Source organism: Hylobates moloch, unplaced genomic scaffold, assembly GCF_009828535.3.
Source record: "Hylobates moloch isolate HMO894 unplaced genomic scaffold, HMol_V3 SCAFFOLD_5, whole genome shotgun sequence".
Taxonomy (NCBI): domain Eukaryota; kingdom Metazoa; phylum Chordata; class Mammalia; order Primates; family Hylobatidae; genus Hylobates; species Hylobates moloch.
In genome coordinates, this window is record NW_026652280.1 from 24,875,214 (window position 1) to 24,899,972 (window position 24,759).

At 36.0% G+C, this 24,759-nt stretch overlaps 1 protein-coding gene across 1 annotated transcript in view; it reads right to left on the minus strand.

Moving 5' to 3' along the window:
- RAB27B (RAB27B, member RAS oncogene family) overlaps positions 1-22,974 on the minus strand; it is a 183,667-nt gene extending 160,693 nt beyond the window's left edge. The window contains exons 1-2 of the mRNA XM_058438315.1: positions 22,935-22,974; positions 22,729-22,803 (exon numbers count right to left, since the gene is read on the minus strand). The gene's annotated coding sequence lies outside the window, so the exon portion shown is untranslated. The remainder of the gene's footprint in view (positions 1-22,728; positions 22,804-22,934) is intronic.
- Between the last annotated feature and the right edge of the window lie 1,785 nt (positions 22,975-24,759).

Consider the following 24,759-nt stretch of genomic DNA (forward strand, 5'->3'; position numbering starts at 1 on the left):
AACATTGGAAAGAAGGTCCTCATTTCCTGTCTTGTTCTAATATCCAGATGAGTTATGCTACATTGATCTCTTTAATAAAAATAGGTTCTGGAAATTTGTGTTGGAAAAAAATGGTCTGAATACTAAAATGTTTATTCAACGTAAGGATAGCTAGAATGACTTATCATTTCCTTCATATCCCTGAGTCTCTATAACTCTTTCTATTTAGACATCTAAGGGGTTAGGAGGACAACGTCTGAGAATCGTTTCATTATCTGAGGGATTAGCTAATAGAAAGTATAAGAAACAATCATTCCTATGGGAAGATCCTTAACATTACTGCCTTATCCAGAATCAATCAAGTAACTGAATTTTAATAATTGTAGCCATGAGATGAATTCTTCCTCTGTGAACTTGTTACCATACCACGAACAAACCATAAAAGACAATAATAGGTAAGTGGGATTATATCAAATTAAGCTGTTATGAAAAAAAGTGGCAAGCTGCAGAACGAGAGAAGAACATATTTGCAATACATATATCTTACAAACAATTTGTATCCAGAATATATAGATAACTCTTACACATCTACATGGGCAAATGATTTGAGTAGACATTTCTCAAAAGAAGATATATGAATGTCTAATAAGCTCACATAAAGAAGCTCAATACCATTAGGCCTTCGAAGAAATGCAAATTAATCACAATGAGATACCACTACAAGGGTTAAACTTAAAAATATTAAGAATACGAAATGCTGATGGGAATGTGGAGAAACTATTTGTACTGGAGAAAGTAAAATGCAACAATCACTTTGGAATAAAATTTGGCCGCTTCTTACAAAGCTAAATGTACACTTAGCATGTGGCTCAGCCATTCCACTCTTAGGTATTCACCAAGAGAAATAAAAATATGCCACACAAAGATTTGAAGATCAAAGGTCATAGCAACTTTATTCATAGCAGCAAAAAAAAAAAAAAGAAAAAAAGAAAGAAAGAATTTAAGTGTACATCAACAGGAGAGTGGATTTTAAAAAGGTAGTATTTCTTTCTTTTTCTTTTCTTTTTTTTTTTTTTTTTTTGAGATGGAGTTTTGCTCTTGTTGCCCAGGCTGGAGTGCAATGGCACGATCTCAGCTCACTGTAACCTCCGCCTCCCAGGTTCAAGTAATTCTTATGCCTCAGCATCCCAAGTAAATGGGATTACAGGTACCCACCACCCCGCCTGGCTAACTTTTTGTATTTTTAGTAGAGACGGGGTTTCACCATGTTGGCCAGGCTGGTCTTGAACTCCTGACCTCAGGTGATCCACCCGCCTCAGCCTCCCAAAGTGCTAGGATTACAGGCATGAGCCACCTCATCTGGCCAAAAGGTAGTATTTCTATATGGTGGGATACTATTGAGTACTAATAAAATGAAACAACACACAGCAAAACTCAAAAAACATGACACTGAGTGAAAGCAGACATACACAAAAGAGTACATATTGTATAATGCATTTATATGTAATTCCAGAGAAGGCAAATCAACTTATAGTGACAAATGGCATATTAAAGGCAGCCCAAGGCTAGGGTTGACTGAAAAGAAGCATCAGGGAAATTTGGGGGGTTGATAATATTCTCTATCTTGAAGACACCCATGGTTACACAGAGATATACATTTTTCAAGACTCATTGAGTTTCTAATTAAAATAAGTGAGGCTTATTTTAGGTAAAGTATATTACAACAAAATTGTTTTATGAAAAACATTCAGGTAAGTTTTGTTCCACAACTAGCAAAAGGTGCAGATTAAATTAAAAAACAGATGAATGTGGTTATGTTCTAAAAAGGGATTTAAGGTAGAGGTATGTTATGGAAAAATGTGATTGCAATGTCTGGGATATGATAGGTGTATTAGTCCATTTTCACACTGCTGTAAAGAACTTCCCTCAGACTGGGTAATTTATAAAGAAAGGGGTTTAATTGACTCACAGTTCTGCATGGGTGGGGAAGCCTCAGGAAACTTACAGTCATGGTGGAAGGGGAATCAGGCATGTTTTACATGGCAGCAAGTGAGAGAGACAGCAAGAGAGGAAACCGCCACTTAAAAAATCATCAGATGTCATGAGAACTGATTCACTATCACGAGAACAGCATGGGAGAAACCACTCCCGTCATCCAGTCACCTCCCACCAGATCCTTCCCTCAATACGTGGGGATTATGGGGATTACACTTTGAGATGAGATTTGGGTGGGGACACGGAGTCCAACCATATCAATGGGTGATCAACAAATATTCATTTCCTCCTCTTTTCCAGTTCTTCTTATGTGGAAAATGTAAGCAATGTATTCAAAGGCAGTCAGCTATAAAATAAACAATGAGAAATATATACAGAAAGACAAGATTATGACTCAGTGGTTAGTCATCTAAGAACAACCAGAGGAGTTTGGTATAATACGTAGGCTCTTCTCTCTTACAAACCTGTGATTTCTCTTTACCTTCCGAAGTCTGGCATCTCTCATTTTTTATTGTACCCATTCGGGAGGTAGCATACATTTTCTACATTGACCATTACACTTTTAAGCACACATTTTTCTTGTTCAACTTTGTCACAAGTTTCCAGAAGGCAAGCAGCATGTCTGACACCTCTTTTTATGGCTGATTTGAACCTAGTTGGTGTTCGATAAAAGTTGAACATATTATAAATGATTATATTGATATTCTTATGTTTGAAACATCTTGCCTTTTCAATATTATTTAGTCAAATAATTTAGATATGATCACATCCATTTGAAGTGAAAAATTCATTTATTTAAGAGAACAAGTCATTTAAAGATTTCTCCTTTCTCCTTGTATGTTTACATTCATTTTTTTCACTTGTTTATTCTTTCAATAAACATGTATTGGCATCTCTCTTTGCCAGGCACTGCAGTAAGTGCTGGAAATACAAAGATTATTTTGTGCTCACATTCGAGAAAGATGCCAAACCCAGCAACACGTATTTCTAACAGAGTTGGATAAATATATCCTAAGAGATATGTGGAAAGGAAGAGAGATGATGCCAAGATGTACCAGATAAACTTCAAAATTAAATTTTGATCAATCTACTCATTAGCTAATATAAAACTCTGCAATCAAATTTAATGTTATTTAGGTATCTTAATGTAGATGGCCTATAACTGAAACTATAAATAAAGATTGAGTTACTTTTGGCAATAAAATTGTGGTTGTTATTCTAGACAAAGGGACTAGGCTCTTTCTCTTCTTGATGCCTAAAGTCAATAAGCCTATCCAAGACTTAACTCTTAACCCATCCAGGGAAGAAGGCTTGTGTGCCTAAGACAACCCAGAGAGTCAACAGTGAATGAGTAAACTATGATATGGTTCGAAAATGACCTTTGTGGAAAGTCCACGACTATGTACTTTTTTTTTAGTTTTTATGTACTTTTAGTTTTTATACACTTTCTATGTAGTTTTTTTTTCCACAGAGAGAATCATTTTGAGCAATTGTGAATGAGAAGCATGTCATTTGGAGGTGGTTTACTTATGCAGTCTTCTATTGCAATTTGATATATGAAGACAATCTGCACCAATTTGTTCTCTTTCTTTTTGCCACAAAACGAAATAACATTTAAAAACTGTTTTTTCGAGTCCCTAAACCTTCCCATTCCTGATTATTACATCCCATGGGTGAGTGTACATTTCTTTTTGGCAAAACATAGCTTATTTGTTCAAACTTTGCCATTACATACGACGCTCCAGCGGTGTCCCATCCAATGAAAAACTCAAATGCTTATGCTATCTCTTTTGTCAGGACTTTTCTACATGATATCTCCTTCCTGAAATTCCTCACTCAATTCCCTCCAAAACCCCCCTTAGCCTAGAAAATCCCTACTTATCCTCTGGTCTTACTGAAATATCACTTTCTTGGAGATGACTTTCTTGACTGCATCCTCCTCACACACACCCAGAGACTAGAGAAGGCTTCCCTTTGTACTTCTTCATACAATTTATTAATTAGTTATTCACTTTCTATCTTCCCTATCAGTCTGCACCCTCCAGATGGGAAGACCCTGTTTCTATCTTGTTCATGTAATAGACACCTAATAGCTATTAATAGCCTTTTTTTTTTTTTTTTTTTTTTTTTACTAAATGAAGAAATTTACAACAATAACGAAATTCAGGGAAATAAGACTTTCATTTTGCTAATGAGAAAACCATGGTAAAGTAGTTCTTTATTATAAAGTTAACTATCTCCATTTTAATAACATCCGATTAGATAATGTTGTATTTCCTTACTGCACTATTGGGTGCTGTTATAAAACTAGGTTCTGTTGAACATGAAAGTTAGCAATATTTGTAATTCCACTTCATCATAATCGAGCATAGAGAAATAAAATTCTACATGAAGCAAAAGGCAGCACAAATTTTCTTAGATACTATGGTTGCCTTACCTCACATCTTCCCATTTTGACCCTACTCAGTTTTACCAGACCATTCAGAAATATCCTAACTTGGATGGTTTTGTAGAGGTTAACTGAATCAACCCTTACAAAACCAAGTAAACCAAGTAATACATACTATATTTTGGTAATATTATACATTTTTTAAAGTGTGTGTTGCTCTAAAGCCACTTCTTTAAAATGTGACGCTACCAAAAACTATTACGTATCATTTGGTTTACTCAAAAAATTATCCAGTTTGGCATGATCCTGATATATGAAAAGTCCTTTCATGCAACAGGCATTTATTACTTAATTTTACTTTTAAATGGTTATAAATTCTATCACAAAAGTGTCAGCTGGGAGTGGTGACTCACACCTCTAATCCCAGCACCTTAGGAGGCTGAGGCGGGTGGATCACCTGAGGTCAAGAGTTCAAGACCCGCCTGGCCAACATGGTGAAACCCTTTGTCTACTAAAAATATAAAAATATAAAAAATTAACTGGGCATGGTGGCAGGTGCCTGTAATCCCAGCTACTCAGGAGGCTGTGGCAGGAGAATTGCTTGAACCCAGGAGGCGGAGGTGGCAGTGAGCTGAGATGTACTCCAGCCTGGGCAACAGAGTGAGACTCCATCTCAAAAAAAAAAGTGTCAGAAAAATTATCTGAAATAAGGCAAAAAGGCGGTCAGCATGTTCCAGTAATATCATATAAGGGCCATGGTCACCCAAGCATCATCTAGATAGGCACAGCTCTGTCCCAAAGAAATTTCTGTGATGTACAGCGTGGTAGCCTCAGAAAGCGTGGCTACTGAGCACAAGAAAAGTGGAGAGTGTGACTGAAGAACTGCTTTTTTACATTGTATTTCATTTTAATTAATTTAAAGTTACATTTAAGTAGCCACGTTTCAATAGCTAGTGGCTACCTTACTGGACAGCACAGCACAGGTATAGAGGAATGCACTTAGTTTGTCTCATTTTTTGTTATTAATGAAAGGTTCTAGTCTTTGTAAAATTACTTGTTAATTTTAGTGAGAACACATGGACACAGGAAGGGGATCATCACACTCCGGGGACTGTTGTGGGGTGGGGGGAGGGGGGAGGGACAGCATTAGGAGATACCTAATGCTAAATGACGAGTTAATGGGTGCAGCACACCAACATGGCACATGGATACATATGTAACAAACCTGCACATTGTGCACATGTACCCTAAAACTTAAAGTATAATAATAATAATAAAAATATTTAAAAATTACTTGTTAATTTGTAGAATTTTGTCTCTTATATATGCAAATCATTTTTGCCTGGCAGAACAAGTAATGCTGAAGATTTATGGTAGATATTGGCCAGTTTTATAATGTGACTCAGCAATTTTGTTTTAACAAATCTTTTTTAAATTGTCTAGATACACATTATTTCTCACATTTTCCCAAACCAATCATAAATCTAGTTCTTATTAATGTGTTATACAAAATTATTCACATATGTACATTTATGTTTGTCTGAGATTCATAATTTGAAAATTATATTTCGGCTTTGGATCCCCTAAAATTCACCCATAGAATTATTTCTCAGGTTTCATAGAGGGCACCTGAGAAATTTGTTCTTTTATCTTATAAAATGAGAGATGCTAGAAATACTTAGGTCTGTTTGGTGGCTTCATATTTACTAATTTGTTCAATACCATTCCAAGAGATTTGTGGAAAGAATAATGAAATCAAAGGAGATACTCAGGCTTCCTGAGGCTGTTTATATAACTAAAATATTCATATAAATATATCCCAAATTATGTGCTTTTTAAAAAGGCTTTGGAGATTCTTCAGTGTCTTCCATAATCTAATCTTACCTTCAGAGAAAACACTGATCAAGTCATTATGAGAACCTATTGGAGGATTTTACTGTCCTTTGTTCTTATATTATTGGTTATTGTAATAAATTAACCACAGCCAATCAGTCTCATCATCAAATACATCTCTGCTTCTTGGTGCTTGCCTGAAGTCTCTGCTCTAAGTTATAGGCTAGAATTGGTGTCTGGCACAAAAGACAGTTCCAGAGTCTCATAGAAGAGACAGTATCAAGTACTCTGCAAAGAACAGGCTCTTAGGGATAGGTTTCCAAATTCTCATGGCTTAGACAACTCTCCGACTCTACAGTGGAGTGAGCCATCATCTCCTAGGCTCCTTTCAGTCCACTAGCAGACGTATTACATGCAGGCAGACCGCCGACCCCAGATCCAGGGCAAGAAGAAAAATTAATCACCAGGACTAAATGAGCTCATGAGGAAAATTTAATTGTGATTATTTGTCTGGAATATGGCTGACATTGTTTTAATTTTCTACTTTTAGTAAGTATATAGGGAACCACTATCTTTCTTCTTAAGCTATCTTTAACCTTTTCCTTAGTAGATTATGCTTTTGTAAACTTAAATGTTCTAAATGATACCTAAGTGTCACTGACTCACTCAAAATTCGGAAGCAAATATTTTTAGACTCTTCTTACTTTCCAAGGTAATAAGTTATTTGCATAGGATTGATAAGAATCTCTGCCTATTTTTACCAGAACTTAACCGCCTAAATCACTGTAGCAACCAAATCTACACTTGGAGTGTCATATTTGAGAGGGATTCATATTTAATCAAGTATGGCAGCAGCTCGCCATTAAGGAACATATGTGAGTTGATGCAGGACCTGCTTCTAGAGTCCTAGGACAGGGAGTAGGAAAGAAATAAACTTCTGGAAGCCTAAGGAGCTTAGCAAATTTGGAGGGGGCCTCTAGAATAGAAGATTTCACCTAAATTTATAGGTACTACAGGAAAAATCTAGTGGAGGGAATGTTTTGGGGTTGGTTCCCCAGCCTTAGAAAAGAAGAACAAGAGAGATCAAGAGTCTAACCCAAGTTCCTTCTGAAAATTTCTAGACAGAAGTGAATTTTGTGGCCTTAGTAGTTGCTCAATATTGTAGAGTTCTAGATTGGCAGAGCAAATCCAAGAAGAACTATATGATTAATTAATGTTATTGATGCACCCCTAGAAATAATCATATCAAACCTGGACTCTAAGAAGACTTCATTTACAGCTGGGTATGGTGGCTCATGCCTGTAATCCCAGTGCTTTGAGAGGCAGAGGCAGGAGGATCACTTGAGCTGAGGAGTTTGAGACCAGCCTATGCAACATAGCAAGACCTTATCTCTACAAAAGATTTTTAAAAATTAGCCAGGCATGGTGCTATGCACCTATAGTCCCAGCCACTTGGGAAGCTGAGGCAGAAGGATTGCTTGAGCCCAGGAGTCTGAGGTTACAGTGAGCTATGATCATGCCACCACACTCCAGCCTAGGTAATAGAGCAAAACCCCATCTCTAAAAAAATAAAAAATAAAAAGACTGCATTTACAAAACAGGTGATGAGCTGAATTTGACATATAGACCTAGTTGGTTGACCTAATCTAAAGCATGAAAATAAGGTAAAAGATGAGCAGAAAGTCGTTTCAACAACATATGGGGGAAAAGGCCACTTAGGATTGTCTAAGGGAAGGGATTTAGTTTGTATCAAGGTTACTATTGATTAAAAGTCCCAGATTTGGTGAAGTTGCTTGTTAACCTATAGAGGTTGGTCCTGTAGAAATATAAATAACTTTTGTCTGGTGGAACAGAAAACCTCAATACCTTTTATTTTTAACTCAGCAATCTTATCCTAATATTTGTTTTTAAAATTGATGATTAATATATAATTTCTTAAATGCTCTCTGAACTAGTCATTATATCTTACTGATATTCTTTATTAACTAATAAGCTAAAGAAATTCTTCTACACATGTTGATTATATATTTCCTGAGAGTTATGATTTTTTCTTTTAAAATTATATTTTAACAAAACTATATTATGGTACAATAATACCTGGTTAAGAATCATAAGCCATGGCTTCTGTTTCCAGTAATGATGTGTCATGACACTGGACTCTGCACCTGACCACATAGAATCTCAGACTTGTCAACTCTAAACTGGGGATGTTGGCCAAGATTTCAAATGTCTCTTTCAAACATCACTTTATATATTCTAAAAGTGAAAAGTTTGAATATATTAACAGAGACAGAATATTATTGAAAGAAATAAACTTGAACATTCTGAAAAGAACTCAAACAGACCTGGAATACACCAAATCTTTTCATTGTAATAATAACTATCATGATCCATTCTAAATGAAAAAGTACCATTTAAATAACTTTGCCAGGAGCAATCGCTCTTTTATTGAGCCATTTGTTCTTTAGATAGATAACTTTTGATATGCACATAGAATGAGGCAAGATTTATATCTTTCCTAGAGTTTTTTCTTGCCAAGACATAAAAAATGGTCATTCTTTATCAGAGAGCTTACACAATACTCAGTATGTCTTACCACCTTTTTTATACTGACAGCAAAGTTGCTAAAGGTCTGAAATAAAATTTTGATCTAGTTTGAATTCAGACAAATGGGAAATTTTAAACAATGAAAACTTATCAAGGAAAGAAATTGAAGTAGTCTGTTAAAGGTCATACATATTTCTATATCCTAAGATTCTGTTAAAATAGCCTACAAAATAATTTTTTAACATTGTGAATAAAAGATGTTAATTGCATGACATTGATCTTTGTCATTTGTTAAGACCTGCTTTGTGTTGGAACCTAGTACATTTTTGTAAATGTTTATGCATAAAAAGAATGTGTATGTGTACTTAAAAAAGAATAACTTTTTTTGTTGTTGTTATTTTTTGAGATGGAGTTTCGCTCTTGTTGCCTCTTGGGTTCAAGCAATTCTCCTGCCTGAGCCTCCCAAGTAGCTGGGATTACAGGCATGTGCCACCACGCCCGGCTAATTTTGTATTTTTAGTAGACATAGGGTTTCTCCACATTGGTCAGGCTGGTCTCCAACTCCCAACCTCAGGTGATCTGCCCACTTCGGCCTCCCAAAGTGCTGGGATTACAGGCATGAGCCACCACACCCAGAGGATTGGGTGAAGATTTCATATGCATCCATTGGATTGAGATTTAAATTGTATTGTTCAAACTTCCTATATCGTTATGAATTTTTGCCCAGTTTCTGAAAGAACTTTGGTCAAATCCCTCACTATGATTATGGATTTGCCCATCTTTTTGTTGCTCTATATATTCTGTTAATACATTTTAGGCTACATCATTAGGTGCTTACAGGTTCAGTATATATTGAACTAATGAATTATAACTTTTACCATTATTTCACAATCCCTTGAAATCCTAATTTTTTCTGCTTTAAAATTTATTTCCCTACTATGATTATTGCTATTCCAGCCTTCATTTCATATCTGCTTGTTAGACATTTGTGTATTATACCTATCCCTTATTTAGTGATATGAATTTATTCCTAAAATTCGTATTGCCAAATGAAATAATTTCAAATAAAAAATACATATGACTATTACTTCAGTAGCAAAAATGACAATGTGTTTTATCCCAATCCAAGATTCTCAAAAGCTTTCACAGATAGAAAAACAGTAACAGTGTAAACAAAGTTATGTAGTGTGTTAGTACGTTCTTGCATTACTATAAAGGAGTATCTGAGACTGGGTAATTTATAAAGAAAAGTGGTTTATTTTGACTCATGGTTGTGCAGGATGTAGAGGAAGCATGGTGCTGGCATCTGCTTCTGGTGAGGCCTCAAGAAGCTTTTACTTATGGCAGAAGGTGAAGTGGGGCCAGCACATTACATGGCAAGAGAGGGAGCGAGAGAGTGAGGAGAAGGAGTCAGGCTCCATCAACGCCAGCTCCCATGTGAACTCATAACCACGGGAGGGCACCAAGCCACTCATGAGGCATCAACCCCTGTGACCCAAACACCTCCACCAGGCCCCACCTCCAACACTGGAGGTCACATTTCAACATGAGATTTGGAGGGGACACACATCCAAACCGTATCATATAGGTAATTAAAAAATAAAAAAGAAATAAATGCAGCACGCTCATAACTATAGCATAATGACAGTTTATTGTACTTGTCAAGTGAGGAGGACTTGATGACGGGAAGGCATTGGCGGAGAACCATGCATTTGTCGGAAGGCGCAGTCCATGTCAGCACCTGTTTTTCAACTTTTCAGAACTTATGGTTAATTTTTCATTCCAAATGCACTTGAACATAGTTATAAGCCCAGATAACGTCTTCAGGGCAAAATAAAAACTAAACACAAGAGCACTTCCTAAATCTATGGAAACAGTGATGTACGTGACAAACTAAAACGTCATAAAAGATATAACCTCTTCACTCTCTGGGTTTACCCAAACACAATGTACAATTAGAATTATGAATATATAAATTTGTTTTTTGAGATATTTTATGACCAGAAAATTTTATATTAAGTAAACTGGTGAGCATGACTTTACCTGAAAAAAACCCAAATTATCACTTCTTATTGCATCTTTCCTTAGCAAATTATACCAAATGGAGAAAAAGAGTCTTCAGTAAATTAGAACTCTTCCAGAGTCATTGAAGGCAAAAGGCATTAACTGAACAATCACTAATGTGAGGCTGGTCGTAACTTTCAACATTTTTTTTGTCCTTTTGTCTTAAGGGTATCTCTTATAAGAAGCACATAAGTGGATAATTTTTTTAAAAAAAATCTAAACTTGATTAGATTAATTCACTTATAGTATCATGTTCTCTGATGGTGGATTTATTTTGTGTTTTTCATTTACTAAGTTTTTGTTGTTGTTTTGCTTGTTTTTACTATTACACTTGCCTGCTTTCTATGGGTTAATCAGGCTTTAAAAATTCCCTCTTACTCCTTTTCAACAACTTTATAACACACTTGACTTAACAAAGTCTGAAGCTAACGAACAGAATTAACCTTTTCTCAAGCAATACAAAATACTTTAGAATGCTATAAATCAGATTGCCCCCATTTTCCATCCACTTTGCTTTTAAACTCATTCAAATTTTATCTTGTCATTGGTGTTCCACAATCTAACTCTAATATATTGAGGATGTAGTTTCCTTTCTAGATACCCTTCTTGGGGTTAAGTTTGCTTAGTATCTTCCTTCTGGCCTTTTTCAGGAAAGCTCTTGGTTGTTAACCCTTAGAATATCACTCCTCTCCTTTTCTCTCTAGTCTCTTATCTTGAAATTCTTACTAGGTAAATATTTAAACTTAATCATTCTAGGCTCCTTGTATTTATGCTTCCCTTTTAATTTTCCCGAATCTTGTTAGAGTGATATTTTGTATTCCAAATAGCACTAATAAATAGAAACTTTACAAATATGTAAGTCCCTGTAGTCTGTCTCCTTGATGTTACAGTTTTCACAGATAACTACGTCAGCCTCTGACAAAGTCCATCAGGCAATGTTATGCTTTTTGCTTTTAATAGTCGTATACGTTATAACGAATATAAGAGGTGAAAAATAGCCCACGTTGTTTACTCAGATATTTAAGATTTCTACTAATTTTTCAACAAAAATTCCTGAATTTGTAGGCAGTTTTCCTTTGGTGTTTTTTTTGTTTTGCTTTTTTTTTTTTTTTTTTTTTTTTTTTCGGACAGAGTCTTACTCTGTCTTCCAGGCTGGAGTACGGTGGTGTGATCTTGGCTCACAGCAACCTCTGTCTCCCGGGTTAAAGCAATTCCCCTGCCTAGGCCTCTCAAGCAGCTGGGATTACAGGCATGCACCACCAGGCCTGGCTAATTTTTTGTATTTTTGGTAGAGACAGAATTTTGTCATGTTGGCCAGGCTGGTCTCAAACCCCTGACTTCAAGTGCTCAGTCTGCCTCTGCCTCCCAAAGTGCTGGGATTACAGGCATGAGCCACCACATCCAGCTGGTTTCCCCTTTTAACCATTTCCCTTCCACTCAAATAACTTCCTTTACTATTTCCTTTAAGTAGATCTACTAGCGATGAATTTGTCTAGTTTTCATTTGATAATTTTCTCAATTTGCTCTATTTCTGAGAGATTTAATTTTGCTAGATAGAGGATTCTGGATTGACAGTTACCATGGGCTCCACCCCTCAGGGTCTGAGATTGCCTTTCTAGCTGAGGGGGGCAAGAGTAAAAGGTAACAAAAACTTCACCCCACTGAGGCTGCTATCCCCAATGCCACTCCCATGAGAGGGAAGGGGAGGGCTGCTAGTTCTTTGCTGACACTTGGATAGAGATGGCCAAGAAGAGTCTAAAGGCTTTTCTGCAGTCTCCCCATCCCTACCCCACTCCCATCTTCTGGCCAGAGGAAGTGAACTTTTCTGGAGCTTTTTTGGTGTGTTCCTATTCAAAGCTCTGCAGTTTAGACTGATCTGGAGCCTGTTGGGATATACAAAATGTAAATAAAAACCCCAGGAAATGCACTGCTCAGTCTCCTCTCTATTTCTGGCTTTCGTATGAGTCCCCTTTTTCTTATTCACTTTTCAGAACCCTTGCAGAGACCTTCAAACCTGCCATATTTTATGCAGAGTTTTTAGTTGTAGTCAGGGAGCTGTAGCGTGGAGTGTGATTATCTCATCTGGCCAGCTGTTAAGGTGATTTTAATATTCCACATATGAAACAATAAAACACTATATAAAATAAAGGAGCACCAGCATTTTAAACGGTGGCATAATAATGTATATTTTCTCACTGATGCTGAAACGAAACATATAACTATAAACACACAGTTTTATCTGAAGGTGTGCTGTTGCTAAATGCTGTGGATTTTTCCTGACTACATTAAAAGGAAAAAATAATTTATAGTAATGCATGTGATTATATCTAAAAGGCAAATCTAAATTTGTTTAAAACAATATACAAATATCTTTATTTAGTATTAAGAACTCACCCACAAATATTTGGTTTTTTGTCTAACAAATCCTTTACACAAAACTTGTTTTAATGCATACATTTTTGCTATCTGCCTCCGAGGCACTGCACTACCAGAACCAAAGCTCTTGAAAGTAAGAGAATGGACCCTACCTGCCTGCCCTTATTCACCCACTAAGAAAATCCCAAATCATATTTATGAAGTTGAATTTGAAATCAAAGTTAGCTTTCCAAAATTTTCTGGGTCTTAGACTTACATTTTGCTTTTTATTTTATATATACACCTGATTCTCTACTGTTCTGTGTCCATTTGTATTTAACAAATTTAGATTTTAAAAACATATATAAACTCTGGGCTGGGCACAGTGGTTCATACCTGTAATCCCAGCACTTTGAGAGGCTGAGGCAGATGGATCACATGAGGTCAGGAGTTCGAGACCAGCCTGGCCAACATGAGGAAATTCTGTCTCTACTAAAAATACAAAAATTAGTCGGGCATGGGGGCACATGCCTGTAATTCCAGCAACAGGCTAAAGTAGGAGAATGCTTAAACCCGGGAGGCAGAGGTTGCAGTGAGCTGAGATTGTGCCATTGCACTCCAGCCTGGACAACAAGAGCAAAACTCTGTCTCAAAACAAACAAACAAAAAATAGAAACTCTTTTTTTAAAAAAAATAAAATCTTATTTTGATATGACAATGAGGACAACAGGTCAACATGGATTTTTAGTTATTATTTATTCTGCCGTATCCTTGCCAACAGGCAAAACCCATTAGCAGTCTAGAGATTCTTTACGAAATAGATGTATTTCAAAACTGGCATAATAGTTGAAAAGGTAGCGTTCCCCTTACAGAATAAATGAAATTACTGTAAAATTAATGACACTGATTCACAATTTGAAGGTAGAAGTGTTTATACAAAGAAAATCATATAAATCATAATATATTTTACAAGGACCTAAAACAATGTTTCCTCAAGTATTATTACTGTAGAATTAAACCTATGTGCCCTTCAAAATATGGACAAAATGGACTTTTTGTTGTTTACTTTTAATCATGTGTGAAATTAGAAATCCACTTCCTTACAGGGCTTTTTTTGTGAAACAATTTGAAATCAACTCTGCCGAATGTTAGCAAACAGCAAGAACAGTGATGGAGTCTGTGTGATAGATGATCATAAGGCAGGCTAGTTTAAAAGGCAGGCTGTGGGGAAAATCTTACTGCTAAACATCATGAATTTTTTGGAAACCTGAAAATAAGCAAAAATGATGTCATACTTCAGTGTGAGATGTATTAGAAGTTCTCTTCAGCCAACCACTTTTTCTTAATGTTGTGGTCACCAGTTTAATGACAGTATCACCTAGATAATTTAAACTGGAATACTAAATATACTTTGCAACCCTCAGATTTATGATACTTGAGTTTTTATTTAAAATATGATAGGCTATTGAGTAACTTGGGGGAAAGAGTAGGTCTAGAGTCTTTCTTACTTGAATTATTATTCAACTTAACATTAAAAAGTAGATTTCTAGTACATTGGACCTTGCTTATAAAAATACAGTCTGTTTCATGTAAAGTGAAATGTTTTAAATTAGTTCCACTCTAACTTTCAGGACATCTGCAGGTCTCATAGATGAGCTGTCATGAAGTATCAATATATTGAAGCTATCTTCTTTCACTTTATTATGCAGCTGGTTCACCAGTTATTTCCATAACAAGTTAGATTCCAAAGAGTTATTTACATTTTCTATACGCTAGTGTTTATGAACACATTGCATAGACTATGACATGATTTGCCTGTGTCCCCACCCAAATCTCATCTTGAATTGTAATTCCCATAACCCCACATGTCGTGAGAGCGACCAGGTGGAGATAATTTAATCATGGGGGTGGTTTCCCTCGTCCTGTTCTCGTGATAGTGACTTAGTTCTCACGATATCTGATAGTTTTATAAGGGGCTTTCCCCTCCACTAGGCTCATTCTCTCTCCTGCCACCCTGTGAAGAGGTGCCCTCTGCCATGATTGCAAGTTTCCTGAGGCCTCCCCTGCCATGCCGAACTGTGAGGCAATTAAACATCTTTCCTTTATAAATTACCCAGTCTTGGGCAGTTCTTTATAGCATAATGAGAATGTACTAATACAGGCAACAAACATTACCTTTTAAAGAACTTACACAACTCCTATAAAGTAATCCAGTATTGTGTTTTTACATGGAATTTCAATGAGGTAAGTAAGGTACATTAAAGTCATGTAGTTCAGTCACTGTTTGGAAACTTGAATCCTTAGTAAACTCACCCTGAAATGGTTCTCACTCAAAGGTTAATCACTGCCAGAGACAGAAGGAAGAAAAAAAAGAACTAACGTTTACTGGATACCTGTTGTTTTCAGTGCTTTACATATATTATCTCATGTAATCTTTCTGGTAACCTTGAAAGGCACTCTTTCCATTTTTCTTTTAAAGAAGTATAGATCACAGAGATAAGCCATAAGTGGCACCCTTAAGAGGTGCCCTCAGATCTATCTGATTCCTCAAACCATATGCTTTCCTGTGCACCACATTGCCATGAAACACACCTCTCTGCCACAGGAGTCACCATCCCTAATGAGGTTCACTGAGCTCTCACTGAGATTCCACTATTAGTCTAGAAAAGTTCTCTTACTGTGCCCTAAAGTACAAGTCTCATTCCTCTTTCATGTAATAGCATTCAAATTGTTAACGACAGGTCATAAGTTCTGTTCACCAAACAAAATATCCTCTGTTCATCCTTTGAAAAATTTGAAACTTCTCTATCCTTTTAAAAACCTCCTTGATATGGTTTTTAATGAATCTAGAGCCCTCCTAACATGAGAAGCCCAGAACTGGAAACAGAATCACTGAGTAATACAGTAGTACAGTAGGTTTTTGTTGTTTGTTTTTGTTTTTGATACCTCTGTTACCCAGGCTAGAATACAGTGGTGTGATCTCGGCTCACTGCAACCTTCGTCTCCCAGGTTCAAGCAATTCTCCCACCTCAGGAGCGCACCACCACACCTGGCTAATTTTTGTATTTTTATTAGGGACGGGGTTTCACCATGTTGGCCAGGCTGGTCTCGAACTCCTGATCTCAATTTATCTACCCGCCTAAGCCTCCCAAAGTGCTGGGATTACAGGCATGAGCCACAGCACCCAGCCAGTAATACAGTATTATTGGGCTGTCACCTCCCATGTTGTAGATACCTTGTTCCCTTTAGTGTAGCCTAAGCATGCATTAACTTTTCTAGTAGCCACATCACATTGTCCACTCACATTGAATTTACTGAGAATTCAAACTACTAAGTAATTTTCTATATATACTGTTGCTAAGTCATGTCTTTCTTGACCTGGTTGAATTTTTGGATGCTTCTAAAATTTTTAAAATTTTTCCTGCTTTGTAAGTATTTTGTGAGACTCAGCCAGTTTGACCTTTATTTTGACATCCAACTTTTGACATAAATAAAAATTCCCCACATTTACACACACGATACTCCTCACCACTAAAATCACATTTGAAAAACCAAATATGAATTTATAAAAGTATGTTCCCTAAAGAGTACACATTTTGGCGACTATGCTATGGTTCTGGCCACCCAACAGCTGGATTATAGTCTCATCTTTGCAAATAAATATTTATATGAAAAATATATTTATATTTCATGACCTGTTGCCCTTATTGCTTTATGACATTTACTGGTAGATTAATTGGTAGTGACACTGAAAGGAATCATAGTTGTCATAATTAAAACAAAGTTGTAAATAATTTGGTGTTTTAAATAAATACTCAATTGACTGAATTAAAATGTAGGAGAGAAAGAATTATGCAAGCTGCTAGATGCATACCTTGAAGATTGTCTTTAGAAGTTGATGTGTTACTAGGGATTTTATCTATCTGTTTATCTATCTACCTACCTATTATCTATCTATCTATCTATCTACCTATATCTATCTAATTCTCTAGCTATCTATTGTTTCTCTCAGAATTACACAATGTTAATAAAATTTTTTATTATTTACAGTCAATATTACTACTTATATTCAGGATTATACTATATGTGGGATTAGTAGACCTCCTGAATTCACTCATTCCTTCCAGATTTCTAATATTGTATTTGCAATAAACGTAAGTTCCAGAGTTGTTCCAAGCATAATAGTTGAATAACAGATAAATTTTTAAAGAAAAATGACAAAATAACTACCTGATATTGCTGATTATCATAAAATCCAATCCCAATACACAGCAATAAAGAATAGGCCCCAAGTAGATCAAGTTACATCTCCAATAACACGCCGGTGGGGCACCTCAGAGCCGCAGGTAGATTTTCGACAGTAGCAGCACGAGGTCTCATAAACTTGAATTTTACTCCTGGCCTAACTCTCCCACTGCTTCTTTTATCCCCAGCAAGAGCCTTTGCTCTTTCCTGTTTCTGAACAAGGACACATTTTAGTCTGAACACGTCAATTTGTCTGTGGCTGCCACTCGGGGGAGTTCCATTTTCTTTTGCAAGATTGGAAAGTTGTCTCAATCAAGTCCAAACCCATCACAGACATTTTCCCCCAACCATGCCTCTTTTCTATGCCAGACTTTTCCATTTTAAAAAACTTTAGTTTAGTTTTCTGTTTTGACTTTTGTTTGATAAAGTAGCTTCAAATACAGCTAGCTGATAGACTCCAGGAGGAAGGTTTTCCTTTGAAATAACTGGGGAAAAATATTTTTGAACCATTTTGATCCTATGCATAACTGTAGTGTTAAGAACAATAGAAGGAAAATACTTAAAATCACACCATAGCAATTTTCTACTTAAAAAAATGTATAGCAGTTGCTTGGGGGAATACATGTGCATGTTTGTGTGCAGGTATGTGTTTCACGGCTGAACACCTATGAGATGACAAAACCCCAAGCATCTTTAGATGTGAATTCTCCAAGTATCAATGAACTACCTTCTTTATCCATAAATTTATCAAATAAATTCTTATCTTTATCAATTGCCTCTTCTACTTGAGCCTGAAAGCTGTGCTGCGCACTAGAAATGCCATATGCATCTCACTCAACTTCTCAAGAGGTGGGATGTGATGGGCTGAGCCCAGTAAGCACAGTCCTTCTAGAGGCTATGTTTAACCTCTGTGGATGTAGTCATCTCACTCCAGCCTTGCCTGAGAGGAACAGCACCATAATCAACACCCATCAACCAATGTGTTGGTGGTTTCTGGGGAAATAAGCAAAATTAATAACATCTGCATCTAACAAAGATCCTAGCTGAGGCTTGCGCTTTAGAAGATTCAGAAACAATTCTTTTTCTGTTGTCTGTGGAAGTGTCAGTCTTTTCTCCCTCAACTCTGTGATAGAATTCACCCAAAAACAAATTAAAGAAAGGGGCACAGGAGTGGTAAAACAGTCAAATGCTTGTTTGTTGGATGAAGTATTTGAAGGAGTTAGTTCACAAAGTCATAGCACTTTGTAAGTCATCATGGAAATTAAATTCTTCCATAGTGTCATAGACACTCAACATATATCATCTCATTTTTCTTCATGTCAAAATTCTGTAACATTTTATCAAACGGGCTCCAAGGGTAAATTGTTCAAGATTTCAAGGTTTAAGAATGACACAGAATGGATTTAAACTGCAGCAGGTTTGCTTCTAAATCCACACACTTGCTATTGTAGCACCGTGCCTCTCATTATCTGGCTAACTTTTTCACCTGGACCCCTGAAGATACATCACTTTTTTTTTTTTTTTTGGAAGTCTTCCAAACAACCCTAACTGAAAATGCCACAAAGCCATTCATTATCACAGTATCCTCTTTTAATTTTCCAGTTAGCACTTATCAGATATATTCTGGTTTATTTAATTGGCAATAAAATATAGTAATAATAACAACATAATTTTAGTAGCAATGCATTTGGTTAATAATATTTAATTGCTTGCTTTTTGCCTCTATTCCTTCACAAAATGATGGAAACTGTGCAAGGGGGGACATAACTTGTTTACTGCTCCAACTCCCATACTTGTGATACAGCAAGAGATTGTTAATACATATCAATGAAAAATAATTCAAAGACATTAAATGCTGTGTCCAAAAAACCTTACACTGATTCCAGCGCACAAACTCCAATGACCACTATTATGTGAAAGAGCAAATCTTATTTGCAATTTAAACATCTGTGAAATCATGATTAATATTTATCAGAAAGTTTCCTTAGCATTAACTTCCTCCCTATCAAATAATATATTTAAGGGAAAATGATTGAAGGTATATTAATCGTCTCCCATGTTCACGTCAGTTATAGTTGTGTCAACCAGGAGGGACAAGTTAAAGCAATGTTTTGGATAAACTTGCATATCAACAAATGCATGAACACATTGCGTATGTGTCCTTTACACTCAAAAACGGAATCTCATATATTTAAAAGCTTTCTGCTATATCTATAAACTTATTTCTTTATAAGTAATATCCAGTTCTGGAAACAACAAAACCTTTGCTCTGGAGAAAAACTTCTTCCAAAACTATATGGATAATAACTTTCCCTTTTGCCAAACTCCAACAAAATACATAATTTGTGCCTCCCAGTTCGCACAACTATAACTGACGTGGAGATGACACATCGCTTATATACTCTTATTTTCTTTCCTTAAATCTTTTATTTAAGGAGAAATCATAATGGGAAAATCTCAAGTTACATGTAATTCCTATTTATTGTGGCATGTGTATGTGGCCAACAGATTCTTAAAAACTCATATTAGAATTGCAATTATCTTTCATGACAAATAAAAAAGGACCATTTGTTATTCTTCCACATTTCTTTTTCTCATCCATTCAGTAAACACTGTCTCCCACAGGTCTACCATTGGTCCTTGGATGACTTATTGCATTTTTCTGTGGTTTCTACTAGGAGATATATTTTCTTATTTATACAGATGCTCAGAAAAAAAAAATTGAAAAAGCAAACTGCAATACTTTTGCAATAATTTTGCTGATACTTCTTCCTTTATATTAGCTTCTTCTGGATGGCTTAGTACTGTAAATGCTATATTTTTCTATGTAGAAATAATGTAAAATCTGTCTTTTAGAAATGTCTAAGTATTCTATTCATGAAAGAATTTCTGTTAGGGAATATTGTCTGTCTTTTTGGATGGAAAAGCACTGCTGTTGGTGAAATCGGTGGAATGAGATTTACTATTTATTGGAACTCTTTTTGCTAAAAATATGCATCTTAAAATCCATCTGTTAGAAATGTCAACCTTAACACTACCAAGTAAATCTATATAACATTGATATCCACCTGAATTTCTTGGGCTGCAAGACTTTTCAAGGCCTTGGGATATCTTCAGGCATCAAACTCGTTGACAAAGTAGTGATTGTCTAATGACAATCACTACTTTCACATTCTAACAAAGTCGTTTTAGCCTTTACATCTTATTTCTTAGCTTAAGTGCCATTTGTTTGCTAGTAATTCTGAACTTCTGCTAAGCACTGTGCCAACTGTCTTCATTTGATTAGGTCAAGCCAGTGGACTTAATTTTAGGACTTAAATTCAGGAAGAAAGTTCAAAATTCATGTCCTGAAAAGTGTGCCTGTCAAATTCTGAATAAAAACATACATCTTGGGACTTTTTCCCCTATCATCATTGAATTCAATGAATCTTTAAAGTTAACATGAAACAAAGTTATTTAAAATTATTAAAAAGACATGTGTAATGATGAGTCTGACATGAAACTGAAGTTTAAGGCTGCAAATCATTATATGATGGGTAGGAATTTTCAAAACTAAGTTTTAATTTGAAGAATTGAGTCATCTTTACAGAGTTGGAATATAGGAAGTATTTTAAAAAAGAGAAAGGAGAAAACTTTAATAACACAAAGTTTATGAAGATATGTAATATACACAAACTTGAAAATAAATTGTAGGTGCACCAATGCAAAAATAGGTTTAAAAAATTACTTTTGCCCAGAAACTAATGAAAGTTTATTACCACCCCCAATCTAATTTCCCTAACTTCCTTCAGAAGCAAGTCATTTTCTAGAAAAAATGACTTTCTCTGCCTAAGAAATGTTATATAGCAATATAAACATGTTTTTGATATATTTATTTTCATTTGCTACAGATACTGCAAATTAATGATTACAATCATTTATAATTTTAGTTACATTTAAAAAGTATAGGGAGCATACTTATATAGTAAATATAGTATATATTATATATAATAATAATATATATAATATATATTATATATTATATATAGGCATACTTATATAGTAAATATCAGAATATTCAAAATATTAAAAAAACTGTAAAGTAAAACTTAGTCTCTTTCTCCCTCATATCCTCTGCCCCTCTTTTGTTTGCCAAATAAAGAGTGTTAAGGGAACTATAGATACATTTTCAAAAATTTGATACCTAAACATTTTGAAATCACATTTAGGGTATTTCAATATATCAAATACAAGAAACTTAAACATATACTTTTTTGAACCATTAAAAGTATTTTAAAAATTATTTAACAAATGTTTTTCATTAAAGTCACACTTTTAATGTTGATGCCTTGCATTGTGTCTTAGTTAAATATTTTCTTTCCTGAAATAAATTTTGTTGGTACTGTTTATCTTACAATGAATTTTATCTTACCATGTTTATCTTACCATGAATTGACCAGTAGCAGAACTCAATATTTTGTTCATTTATGAATACATTTGCCTATTACATTTTGGCATAATGTATACAAATTTAAACTAATTACTGTGGTCAAAACCACATCTAACAGTTTGGGAAGGCTTTAAAGTTTTAAGAGAGCCTTGAATGCATAAAATTGGCACCAAGGCTCTTAAAAAGGACCTTCAATTGATTTGTAAAATACTCAAAAAGAATTTTCCATTTCCCCCATAAAATCATAATCATTTGGGTTTTCTAATAGCAAACTACTCCCTTATCATGCATAATCAAAATTATTTTTGAACAGGAAAAAAGAATCTTAGATTAGCATTGCTTTTTAATGTTTCTGTGTGCCATCTACTAGCTGTGGTATTGAGTCAGGAAAAAGTATATGGTATATGGTTAAGAAAAAGCAAACTAGATTTCTCTTCAGTGGCTTTACACTGTGGGGCACCAAATGACTTAATAGCTTTCTGGCAGTCTACATCTATGATAGGAGTATTTGCAGAAATAAAGAAAGCATAAAAAGACTCCTACACTGCACCATGGCAATGATTAGAAAGGAAAGTCTTTGAGCTTTGAAAACAGAAAGCAGAATCCACACACGCAGTCTGCAGCCCTGAGCAAAATCTCTTTCCCATCCAAACTCAGTTGCAAACCCAGCTTCTCTTGCAAACCCACAGACTGGAAGAGGAAACCACAGCCACTCCAAAGTAGAGTTTCAGGCCCATCATTAGTGGTTTCTGTCACCATCTAGTTGCATTTCCTTTATGAATGAAATATGCAGATAGCATCTCACATTGGCTCTTTCAACGAAGAAGAGGAAGGTCAAGAGACACGACTAATACAGCCAACACATTTAGAGATCTGTGACCAACGTACTCACACCTCCAAACGCCTCCAGATTGCAGCCTCTGGAAATATCTAGCCCATTTCTTTATGGCACTGTTGCTTCGATCAGCTGTGGAAATTAACATAAAATAATATAGTAACTCAATAGGTGCTGGACAGCATTTCAGAGCATCATATTAAGGGAACACTAAAGGCACGTGACAGTATTCAAAGCCTGAGTGATAAATAGCAAGTAAATACCTTCTAATCGAACAGAAGGGGGAAGGATGCTGAGCCGATACTGATGCTGCCTGCTCTCTTCCTGTGTAACAGCAAAGGCGGCTCAGTCCTTCTGACGGGCTGTGAAGCGTGGCTGCCTATCGGCTCCTGGGCGGTCCTAGTGCCTGCTCCAGGTTGCACACAAGGTAGCTCCAAAGAGCCTCCCTGTTTCTGGTGATTCTTCTAAGGATTATCACCAAAGATTTTCAGGGATGTCAGCCAGCTAAGCATCAGGGCAGGGGGGTTTGGGTTTTGGGAAAAATGATCAGTAAATAGAGTTTGCTACTGTCAATCAGACACTGCTGTTGAAACCAAAAAGGATTATAGATGATCTTGTCAGTTAAATAAATGATGCTCATGAAAATGTTGAAGCCAGAGGGCTGTTAAAAAGAAAACTAATTTGATAATATCCTATATCTACTAAAATCCATTTGTTTTGTTTTGTTTTTTCCATGTTTAATGTGTAAGGGAAAAAAATTAAGAAGTAGGAGGTTTTTTAAAGTCTGATATATTTACATAACTATTTGTAAAAAGTGTTTGCTAAAAGCCTAAAAAGCCCATTAGTAGCCTATGCTGTTCAAACATTTAAAATGAAATAAATGCGAAAACAAAAAAAATGGAGACCTCCAGAAGCTTATTCTATAAAAGAGACAAAACGTTCAAGTGTCACTTCATGTAAACGCCACTCTTCATCTTTCTCCATTCATTTCCCCCACCTTTTCCCCATCATGACATTTATATTTTTTAGTTTAGTTATTGTTGAACTCCCCTGCAATGTAGTATCTGTGAAGGAATCTGCTCTACTGACTTTTTTGTTCATTTGTTTTGAGACAAGGTCTCCCTCTTGTCACTCAGGCTGGTGTGCAGTGGTGCCATCTCGGCTCACTGCAATCTCCTTCTCCCAGGTCAAGCAATTCTCCAACCTCAACCTCCAGAGTAGCTGGGACCAATGGTGTGTGCCAGCACGCTTGGCTAATTATTTGTATTTTGGGTAGAGATGGGGTTTCACATATTGCCCAGACTGGTCTCGAACTCCTGAGCTAAAGCTATCCGCCTGCCCCAGTCTCCAAGGTGCTGGGGTTAACAGGAACCACCATGCCCAGCCTCTATTGACTTTGATAAAGTAACCCCTGGAAGATTACCCAGCGTGCAACAGGCCCTCAGTAAATATTTGTGAAAAGATGAATGAGGTACAGACGTTAATCTTGTAAGTGATTAAACTCAATTTAGCATAGGTCTCTGCACCACTACTTTTAATAAGGGACTGTACTAAGTATATGTTTGCCTCTAAGGAGCTTATAGTTTTTAAATTTTTTTATTTTTTTGAATCAGAGTCTCGCTCTATTGCCGAGGATGAAGTGCAGTGTTGCAATCTCAGCTTCCTGCAGCCTCCTACCTCTCAGGCTCAAGCAATTCTTGTGTGCATGCCATGCCCAGCTAATATTTGTAGTTTTAGTAGAGACAGAGTTTAACCATATTGGTCAGGCTGGTATTGAACTCCTGAGCTGAAGTGATCTGCCCACCTTGGCCTCCCAAAGTGCTGGGATTACAGGTGTGAGCCACTGAGCCCAGCCAGGAGCTTATAATTTAAATATAGAGAATATTAGTGTATGTGTATAATCAAATAATTACATGTACATAAAATACTTGCCATAAAAGAATGGACAATGTAAGTCAAAATATGCTATATTTGCTAAGGGCTTCTATGTCTGGATGTTATGAGTATGGAGTGGAACTGGGCGATTGGGTTCAAGAATTCAACCCAATTGATTTCTTTTTTTCCCCAGAGTACATAGAGTTTGGGTGG